This window comes from Nannospalax galili, unplaced genomic scaffold (assembly GCF_000622305.1).
Source record: "Nannospalax galili isolate Female #2095 unplaced genomic scaffold, S.galili_v1.0 scaffold44, whole genome shotgun sequence".
NCBI classification, from domain to species: Eukaryota; Metazoa; Chordata; class Mammalia; order Rodentia; family Spalacidae; genus Nannospalax; species Nannospalax galili.
Window position 1 is genome coordinate 5,867,213 of NW_008355789.1, and position 10,933 is coordinate 5,878,145.

The following is a 10,933-nucleotide window of genomic DNA, read 5'->3' on the forward strand; positions in this document are numbered from 1 at the left end:
CAGGTCTAGCGGGTTCTGGTCATAGGTTGGGAAAGGCTTTTTTTTAACGTTTAACATTTGACATCTAACATTTTTTAACATTAAGTCAGTTAGAAAAAGCATAATAGTCTGCGGTTCATACTAAAAAACAAGCATCAAAGTTATTCACCTATTAACCCCCAGACTGAGGAATCTTATCTAAGACCTAATTCCAGCACAGCAATCCAAGTCATTAGTAGTTACTGTAGGGAATGCATGGGCAAGGGGGAAAGAACCCCCATTGCCTTTCCGCAGGCCCCTGCTGCTGGAGCTCTGTGTCCCAGGTGCTGCGGCCTACTGTTGGCAGAAATTTGAGGAGGGCAACATGTTAGGGAGTCCATGGACAAGGGACAGAGGAGAGTCCAGCTCTCCTGTCCTTGAGACAGAGAACAAGACAGGGCAGGAAAACAGTGACAGAAATAATCCTTTAGTACATTATTTTAGACTCAAAGGAAATATTTAGTCACTCACAGGACAATTTAGCTGGCCATGCATTCAAACAAAACCATGCCTCAATCTTTTATGAGAGGCAGAACCAAAAAACTGAATTTAGAGGGAAATTTTCTCATTATTATCCCTCTCTTTCTATAAAATCTTTTGATCTCCTGCCTTTAAAGGAGCAGTGAAGTTTGAGCAGCCAAAGTTATAAGATTATATAGAAACTAAACTAAAGGGACAATTTTTCCCATTTGTGTATTTGTTTAAATGCTCTTAGCATTAATTTCCCTGTATATGTTTCCAGGGCCCCAAGACTGGGCCCAGATGGTAGCTTCCTGAAGTTACATTAGTAATAAGATTGCCATCTTTGTCAAATTTAGAACAGTATTGATTAACCCAGTGCCTGTCCTTTTTACATCTGGGGCATAGTCTTGGGGAACCTAGGCCAGCAGAGGCGCTTGCCTTTAGCTGACTTTTTCAATAATCCTTTTTCAAGTGTCTTGTATTTCCACATTTTACTCTTTTGTTCTGCCTTGCAAGGCAGCAACTAACGAATTAGTATTTGTGTGTGTGTGTGTGTGTGTGTGAATTAGAGACAATTCTCTAATTAGTTGTGCTGTCTCTCAATGCTATGCATTCATGAATTCATATTTTTTGTTTTTTTTTTTTTAAGGATTAGACAAAAGCTCCCAAATATTTTCAACATTTTTGGCCTTTGGAATGGAGTATGTTGCAAAGAGGCCCAAAGACATTATGAGTTTTAGCCCAGAAACTGGCTACTTTTCTTTGGAGTCTTTTTACCCTAACTGCCTAGCCAATTCTTACTTCCTGTTCTTATCACACATCCTCTGATGAGGTCACCCAAATTGCCAATAGGGAATTGGGACACAGATTGCTCTGGCTTCTTCCATGCTGAACAGGGATGCAGAGTGAAAAAGAGGCCCAAAGACATTATGAGTTTTAGCCCAGAAACTGGCTACTTTTCTTTGGAGTCTTTTTACCCTAACTGCCTAGCCAATTCTTACTTCCTGTTCTTATCACACATCCTCTGATGAGGTCACCCAAATTGCCAATAGGGAATTGGGACACAGATTGCTCTGGCTTCTTCCATGCTGAACAGGGATGCAGAGTGAAGAAATTGCAGTACCCCTTCAGTGGGTCTATTTAAAAGACTCCCAAATTGCATAACTGTTATCTCGAGGAAGATAAGAAAGTCTTTGAATTGTGAATAGGAGATATGAAGGAGAAGTAAAGGCAAGAGTGTTCTGACTCCATTTTGGCTAGCTTCTTCAGACAAGCCCAGACAAGCTCAGGCATATTGTACATGTAAAAGCCTTATAAGGTATGAACAAAAACTTCTGACTCTAAAAGATATTAGTCAACACATTCCAATGGCCTGAAGACAGCCCCTACCAATCAAGACTTTCCCCGTACATAGGATAAATTATTTTAAAAAGGTGCTTGTCGTTCACAGGTTTCTGTGGAGTGCCCCAATAAAAGCTCCTGCCTGCTATTGTTCGGGGCCAGACTCCATCTTTGGCTCATGAAGTCTGTGCCTGGCTAGCCACCATTTCGTTGTTGTCTTTTTTTTTTTTACTTTAAATTCTTGAATACACTTTTTGTATAATCTTTTTGGGTACCTTTTGGAATTATTCTCAATTCTCAAACTTTAACATTGTGGGGGATTCTCTGGGATTCAAGAATAGAGACCCCCAGACCCCCAGAAGTACCACCGGACCTGGCCTTGGTAAGTTCTGCCTGCCTTCGTCTCTCTCTCTCTCTCTCTCTCTCTCTCTCTCTCTCTCTCTCTCTTGCTTTTCAGTAGTCCAGACATCCTGGGGCTCAATGGAGATCAGGCAGATGTGCTGTTGATCCCAGAGCTGGAGGAGGACAGGGGATGCCCTGACTCCTTTTCTGTTGAGAGGTTGTGGTCCAGTCTGACATGGAATCCAGGCGGGACTGACCCAGAGCCTTGGTCCAGTCCTACATGGAATCTAGGAGGGCCAGATGCAAGTTTTTGGTCAAGTCTGATGTGGAATCCAGGCTGGCCAAATCTTTTTGGGAAAAGAACAGGGGCAGCCTTCTCAGCTGACTCCGCACGCTTGCGAGATTATCATTTCTCCCTCTAGGGAACTGCCATCTCATACTGTCCTAACCCTCTGCTCAGAGCTCTGCCTTGTCTATTGCCTTTCCATCCTACTTCTTCTCATTCTCATTCCCACGATGGGCCAGAAAGTCTCATCATCTTTAGCTCCCCTTGATCTAGTTCTTAGTCATTTTCAGGACTACAAATGAGCGGCTTCGAACATGTCTGGACTCCATGTCAAGTGGACCCACCTCCAGACCCTATGCACCATCGAATGGCCCTCCTTTGAAGTTGAATGGCTGCCTGAAGGGTCCTTTAATCTGTCCCTCACCTACAGGGTTCAAGGAGTTATCTTCCGGGAACCAGAGAACCCTGACCAGATCCCATACATCCTAGGTTGGCGATATCTGGTTGCTGCACAACTTGACTGGCTGCGTCCCTTACTGCCGCCCCTGCCATTGAGGCCTAAGGGGCAAGCCACTTTGCTTCCCCTGAAGAAAGTCCAGACCAAAAACCCATCAGGTCCCGAGGTTCTTCCCTTGGCGCCAGAGGAAGATTTATTCCTGCCACCTTACAGGGCCCCAGTGAGTGCCCAGGATAGACCTAGGGAGAGCAGGTCACGAGCATCTTCCTCTTCTTCTAGTCCTTCCCAGTCTTCATCCCCAGCTCCCATGGCTGAGCCAGAACTCTTGTGGCCAAGCCCAGTCCAATGCACACTCGCTCATGGGGGGAGGGGAGAATTGTGTGAGCTCTTCCCCTGAGGGAGATTGGGCCCCCAAGGGAGGATGGAATTTCCCCAGTAGTCTACTTTCCCTTTTCTACTAGTGACTTGTATAATTGGAAGTTACAGACTCCCTCCTTCGCGGAGAAGCCTCAGGCCCTAATTTCCCTCCTGGATACCGTTCTTTTTACCCATCAACCCACTTGGGATGATTGCCAACAGTTACTGAATATCCTGTTCACCACCGAGGAACAGAACCACATCCTTTGGGAATGCAGACATGTGGTCCCTGGAAATGATGGGCGACCGACAGAGAACGAGGATTTGATTGTGGCTGCTTTCCCTCTCATGTGCCCAACAGAGGGGTGGGACTATAACACCCCTGAAGGTAGGGAACCCCTAAAGGTCTATTGCCAGATTCTTATGGGGGGTCTCCGGGCAGCTGCTAAGTGCCCCACCAATTTGTTTAAGGTCAGTCAGGTGATGCAGGGAAGGGATGAGTCTCCTGGAGCATACCTGGAACACCTGTTAGAGGCTTTCAGAACTTATACTCCCATAAATCCAGAGGCCCCAGAGAATCAGGTGGCTATCAATATGGCTTTCGTAAATCAGGCAGCTCCAGACATAAAATGAAAACTTCAAAAACTGGAAGGTTTTGAGGGCAAAAACCTTTCTGAGCTGATGGCGGTGATGAACAAGGTATTTAACAACAGAGAAACCCCTGAAGAAAGACAAACAAAAGGGCTGGCTAGGATATTGTTGGCTGAAAGAGCAACGAATCCTGAATGGGGGGACCGACCCTCTATGAAAAAGGGAACCCAAGCCCCACAACCTCCACAGAAAAGTTGGCCCTGCCTAAAAAGAGACCAGTGTGCATATTGTAAGCAGCTGGGCCACTGGGCTAGGGAATGTCCTCAAAGGATGGGATCCCAGCCTCCCTCCAAGCCCAAGATCCTTGAGTTGGTGAACCTAGAAAACTGAAGGAGCACGGGCTTGGTGAGCCTCCACCATGAGCCCTGGGTGACCCTACAAGTGGAGGGATGAGCCATTGACTTCCTAGTTGACACCGGAGCACAATATTCAGTTTTAAAAGAGCCTATGGGAAAATTGACCTGTAAACACACCTGGGTGCAAGGGGCCACGGGAATTTCTCAGCACCCTTGGGTGACCAAAAGGGAAGAAAACTTAGGTAAGAAGACAGTTTCACACTCTTTTATGGTGGTCCCAGAGTGCCCATATCCCTTATTGGGTAGGGATTTGCTAAATAAAATGAAGGCTCAAATCCATTTCTCTGGGAGAGGACCGCCTGATGTGACTGTACCAGACACAGCCTATATGCTTACAATTAGAAGAAGAATGGAGAGTGCATGCCCCACCCCCTCAAAATCGACCAACCACTATTGTCAAGGACCTCCAGGCAACAATCCCTGGAGTTTGGGCGGAAACAAATTCCCCAGGGAGAGCCATCCAACAGCCACCAATAACAGTGACTTGAAAAACTAATGCTCAGCCTGTAAGAGTAAAACAGTACCCAATGACTCTCGAAGCCAGGGCAGGAATTACTAAACATATAAACTGCCTTAAGGAGTTCAGTATTCTGGTTCCATTCCAATCTTCATGGAACACCCCTCTCCTACCCGTCAAGAAACCAGGGACTAACGATTTCCACCCAGTGCAGGATTTGAGAGAAGTTAACAAGAGGGTAGAGGATATCCACCCTACAGTCCCCAACCTGCATACCCTGCTGAGCTCTCTCTCTCCAGAGAGAAGGGTCTATACTGTTTTAGATCTCAAGGACACCTTCTTTAGCCTGACCTTGGCAAAGGAAAGTCAACCCATCTTTGCCTTTGAGTGGCGAGACCCAAACCAGGGGTTTAGTGGACAACTCACTTGGATGTGACTGCCACAAGGGTTCATGAACTCCCCCACGATCTTTGATGAGGACCTACACCAGGACTTGCAGGATTATTGGGCTTCCCACCCAGGGATAAGCCTCCTACAGTACATAGATGACCTGTTGTTAATTGCCACTGAGGATGAGGGCACTTGTCTTTAGGCCACCAGAGATTTGCTCCTGACCTTGGACCAGTTGGGGTATAAGGTCTCCACCAAGAAGGCTCAGCTCTGTGTCACAGAGGTAATGTACTTGGGGTACATATTAAGGGATGGGCAGAGGTGGCTGTCACCAGCCAGAAAGAAAGCCATTATGGGAATTCCAAGCCCAAGCTAGAGTTCTTGGGATCAGCAGGCTTCTGCCAGCTCTGGATACCCAGATTCACTGAGCTGGCAAAACCCTTGTATGAAGCCACTCGAGGAAATGAGTCATTCTTCCTATGGCCTGAGACTCAGGAGAGGGCCCTTCAAGAAATTAAACAGCCTTTATTGCAGGCTCCAGCCTTGGCTCTGCCAGATATCCATAAGCCCTATCAGCTCTTTGTTGACAAATGAGTGGGAATAGCAAAGGGAGTCCTGACCCAAATGCTTGGGCCTTGGAAGAGACCTGTGGCTTACTTGTCAAAAAAGCTTAATCCCATGGTCTCGGAATGGCCGGGCTGCCTCAGAATTGTCACAGCCATGGCCTTGGTTAAGGATGCAGATAAGCTCATGCTGGGACAGCCCATTATAGTCACCACCCCTCACCCAATTGAGGGGATCCTTAAAAATCCCCCCGACCAATGGATGACAAATGCTTGGTTGACACACTGTCAGGCCTTTCTCCTTAATCCCCCTCGTATCCAGTTCATCTCCAGCACCGCTTTCAGTCCTGCCACTTTGCTGCCAGAACTGGATCTTGAGGTCCTGAACAACTGAGGGGGTCCTTAAAAATCCCCCCGACTGATGGACGACGAATGCTTGGTTGACACATTATCAGGCCTTGCTCCTTAATCCCATTTGCATCCAGTTCCTCTCCAGCACCACTCTCAATCCTGCCACTTTCCTGACAGAACCAGATCTTGAGGTCCTGCACAACTGCTGGAGGTACTCTGGAGCTTACATGGGGCTCGGGAAGACCTGACTGATGTTCCATGGCCCCACCCGGGCTTAATTCTGTTCATGGATGGAAGTAGCTTCATTAAGGAAGGAACTAGGTATGTGGGGGTGGTGGTTTCCAGGAGCCAACAGTTGCTTAAGTCAGATTACACTGAAACCACCTCAGGTTGCACCATTTAGATAAGCAACTGTCTCTCAGAAACCAGGTGGCCTCATACGGTTGAGCAACCCTAGTAACCTTAGCAACACTTCCCCCTTTTACAGATTACTTCATTCTTGAAATTTCCCCACCCCCAGCTTCACTTCCTCCTTTTACTTGTTATATAGCAAACAGAAAAATAAAAATTTCAGAGCTTGATCAGACCACCTGTCTTGCTCTCATTTCTCATGTCTCTTGTCCCTCTTTTTGTCGGTTCTATGGATAACCATCATGCTTTTGTTACGGCTCATGTCCACAGGGCTATATACAAGGAAAGGGGGCTCCTGACAGCAGAGGGAAAGACTATCAAAAATAAGCAAGAGATTTTGGAACTCCTGGAGGCCATATTGTTACCAAAGAGACTGGCCATCATCCAGTGAAAAAGGGGATTCACTAGAGGCACAGGGAAACAGGAGAGTGTACCTACTGATCAGAGAAGCAGCCCTAGCAGCCCCGAACCTACCGGTCATCCTGCCTGAACCCCTCTTGCCAGAAGAGCCCTCCTACTCAGCTCAGGATGATCAGGATTTAACTTCCCTGGAAAATACCAAGATCAAGCATGGATGGAGATATGCCTCTGATGGGAGGCTCATTCTGCCGCATAAGCTGGCAGAGGACTTAATATATAAACTTCACAAAGGGTCTCACCTAGGAAAGAGAAAGTTACAAGAACTCCTGACTCCGTACCACATGTTCGATCTAACCAAAATGATTGAGAGCTGTCTTTCCAGATGTCACTCCTGCCAGGTTACTAATCCAAGAGGAAAAGTCATGCCCCCAGCCAGAAGGGAGAGGGGCACTGCGCCTGGAGTCCATTGGGAGGTGGACTTCACTGAGGTAAAACCTGACAGGTATGGCTATAAACATCTCCTAGTCTTTGTAGATACATTTTCAAGATGGGTTGAAGCATTTCCCACAAAAGGGGAAACCACCTCAATGGTGGTTAAGAAGATCATCGATGAACTAATATCAAAGTATGGACTCCCCTCTGTGATCGGGTCAGACAATGGACCAGGCTTCATCTCTAAGGTAACTCAAGAGTTAATTAAAACACTGGGAACTAATTGGAAGTTACATTGCACATACCACCCCTAAAGCTCAGGGCAAGTAGAGAGAATGAATCGGACCCTTAAAGAGACCTTAATTCAATTAACCCTAGAAACTGGCGATGACTGGACAGGCCTCTTACCTTTTGCTCTATACAGGGTCAGAAAACCTTCATCTCTAAGGTAACTCAAGAGTAAATTAAAACACTGGGAACTAATTGGAAGTTACATTGCACATACCACCCCTAAAGCTCAGGGCAAGTAGAGAGAATGAATCGGACCCTTAAAGAGACCTTAATCAAATTAACCCTAGAAACTGGCAATGACTGGACAGGCCTCTTACCTTTTGCCCTATACAGGGTCAGAAATACCCCATGTACTCAAGACCTAACACCTTATGAAATCACGTATGGCTGACCACCCCCTTTGCTTCCCAAGCTACCTTCAGATGTGCTAATTGACTTGTCTGAATCCCAATTTCTTAAGCCCCTACAGGCCTTACAGATTGCACAAGACAACATTTTCCCCTTGCTGTGGCACATCTACAAACTGCCACCAGCCCAACCGCATGGATTCAAGCCAGGAGACCTTGTTTGGGTGAGTTGGCACCACAAGGAGCCCCTCGGACCTCGATGGAAGGGGCCACATATTGTGATCCTTACCACCCCTACTGTGGTTAAGGTGGCCAGTGTCCAGACCTGGATACATCACTCACATCTAAAGCCTGCACCAGAAGATTGGTCAGACCAAGTTGACAAGAGATGGAAGGTCACACGGGTAAAAGACAATCCTCTCAAGCTAAAAATCTCTGCCACACCATGACCCTTGTTGCTTTTTAATTTTTTTTTTTTATGGAGCCTGCCCTATCTAACTCCCCGCATGGACTCCAAAACCTCACCTGAGTAGTTAGTAGCACATCCACTGGAAAGATAGTGAACATCTCCTCCCACCTGGGACCTCCAGGCATCTGGTTCCCCAAGATTACATTCGACCTCTGTAACCTGCTTGAAGGAGCTTGGGAATCTTACACCCCATCGGGCACTGTAAATTATGCTTGCCAGTCTCCCCTCGGCCAAAAGAGGATGAAGGAGCACCACTTCTATGTTTCCCCGGGAGACAATGGTGACAGAAGAAGTACCTGTGGGGGGCCAGGGACTATTTCTGTGCTTCGTAGAGCTGTGGTCTACTGGATATATTAATTGGGTTGCCCCCGTCACTGCCAACTTGATCCAGCTAACTGCGGTCCTGGGCCTAACCCTTTGGTGAAACCCCAGATCAAGGCAATTTGAGGGACTCTTTTCCTCCTCTAGATGCAACCCTATCTCCTTGAGCTTCACCCCGAAATGAAAGGAACTTAAAAACATACAAAAATGGATTGATGGGTGAACTTGGGGCCTCAGGTTATACACCACAGGGACTGATCCAGGAATACTTTTTTCAGTCCGTCTTCAGGTGGGTCCAGTTGTGACACCCAGATGGGTCCAGCTTGGACAGTGTTACAGCCTATAGGATGACCAACACCAGCCTTAACTATTTTAAAATCTGCCGAGAGGTCAGCTCCTAGCCAAATTGTCTGCTGGATAAAACTGCTACTCTGCCCACACCTAGATCCACACCCCCAGAGATCCAACAGGTCCAAGAGCTCTTGCAGCCATTCCCTGGGCTTACGAACCTCCTAAATGCCACCTTTATTGCTTTGAATAATACTTCCCCTAACCTTACTACCCATTGCTGGTTTTGCATGGACGCGAGCCCTCCCTTTTATGATGGGTTAGTTCTCCCAAGAAATTATGTCATCACTTCTGACCCCACTGCCTGTAGAATCCCCCCACCTACAGGGAGAAGGGAGCTTACCCTTACCCAAGTGTATGGAAAAGGGCTACACGTGACTCCCTCACATAAAATTGTTCCCCCTTCTTACCAACATCTATGTAATTCTGTTCAAGAGATAGGGGCTGCTACATCTAACACATATATGGTGTCCCCCCAACTCCACTTGGTGGGCCTGTACCTCTGGCCTAACTACATGCCTCCACTCATCCATTTTAAACCAGACCGGGGATTTTCGTGTACTAGTGCAGCTGGTTCCCCATCTATATCATAGAACAGACATAGAAATGGAAACCAGAGTCTCAGAAGAGTCTAGACCTCATAGGGCCATAGGAACCAGTGCAGTTGTCTACTCTACTCAGGGTTGGAGTAACTACTGCAACTGGTCTGGGGGCTTCAGCGCTAGTCCTCCACGATAAAAATTATCACCTTCTTAGACAGGCCATAGACTTAGACGTACAATCATTAGAAACATCTATCTGCCACCTCGAAGACTCTCTATCCTCTTTAGCTGAGGTAACCTTACAAAATAGGAGAGGGCTGGCTTTACTCTTTCTAGAGAAAGGAGGACTCTGTGAGGTCCTAAGTGAACAGTGCTGTTTCTATGTTAATCACTCGGGAGTTATATAAAACAGTCTTTGGCTGAGGTCTGTAAAAGACTTAAGGAAAGAAAACAAATGACTAAATCAACAAAATTGGTACGAATCCCTATTTGACTGGTCCCCAGTTAACAACTTTGATCTCAGCAATAGTCAGACCTCTCCTCTTACTCCTATTAGCAGTCACCTGTGGCCCCTGAATTCTTAATGCCTTGCTCAAATTCATCTGAGAACGGATACAGACAGTCCAACTGATGGTGCTGCGTTCGCAGTATACTCATTTAAATCAAGACCCTGAGCCTTACGGCAATATAGAAATGGTTCCACCGCCCTAAATGCACCATCTAACCACTTCTTTCCACTTCTGTAATTTGCTTGGCTTAAAGATTTAACCCTTGCCATAACTCTACGGGGGGATGAAGAGCCAGAATGCTCTGACTCCATTTTGGTTAGCTTCTTTAGACAAGCCCAAACAAACTCAGGCATATTGTACATGTAAAAGCCTTATAAGATATGAACAAAAGCTTCTGACTCTAAAAGATATTAGTCAGCACATTCCAAAGCCCTGAAGACAGCCCCTACCAATCAAGACTTTCCCCATACACAGGATATGGGGACATCCAATTATTTTAAAAAGATACTTGGTGAGTGGGGGTTTCTGTGGAGTGCCCCAATAAAAGCTCCTGCCTGCTATTGTTCGGGGCCAGACTCCATCTTTGGCTCGTGAAGTCTGTGCCCAGCTTGCCACCATTTGGTTGTTGTCTCTTTTTTTTTAATTCTTGAATAAACTTTTTGTATAATCTTTTTGGGTATCTGTGGGAATTATTCTTGATTCTCAAACCCTAACATTGTGGGGGCTCGTCCGGGATTCAAGACTAGAGACCCCAGACCCACGGAAGTGCCACCGGAGCCGGCCTTGGTAAGTTCTGCCTGCCTTTGTCTCTCTCTCTCTCTCTCTCTCTCTCTCTCTCTCTCTCTCTCTCTCTCTCTCTGTCTTTCTTTTCT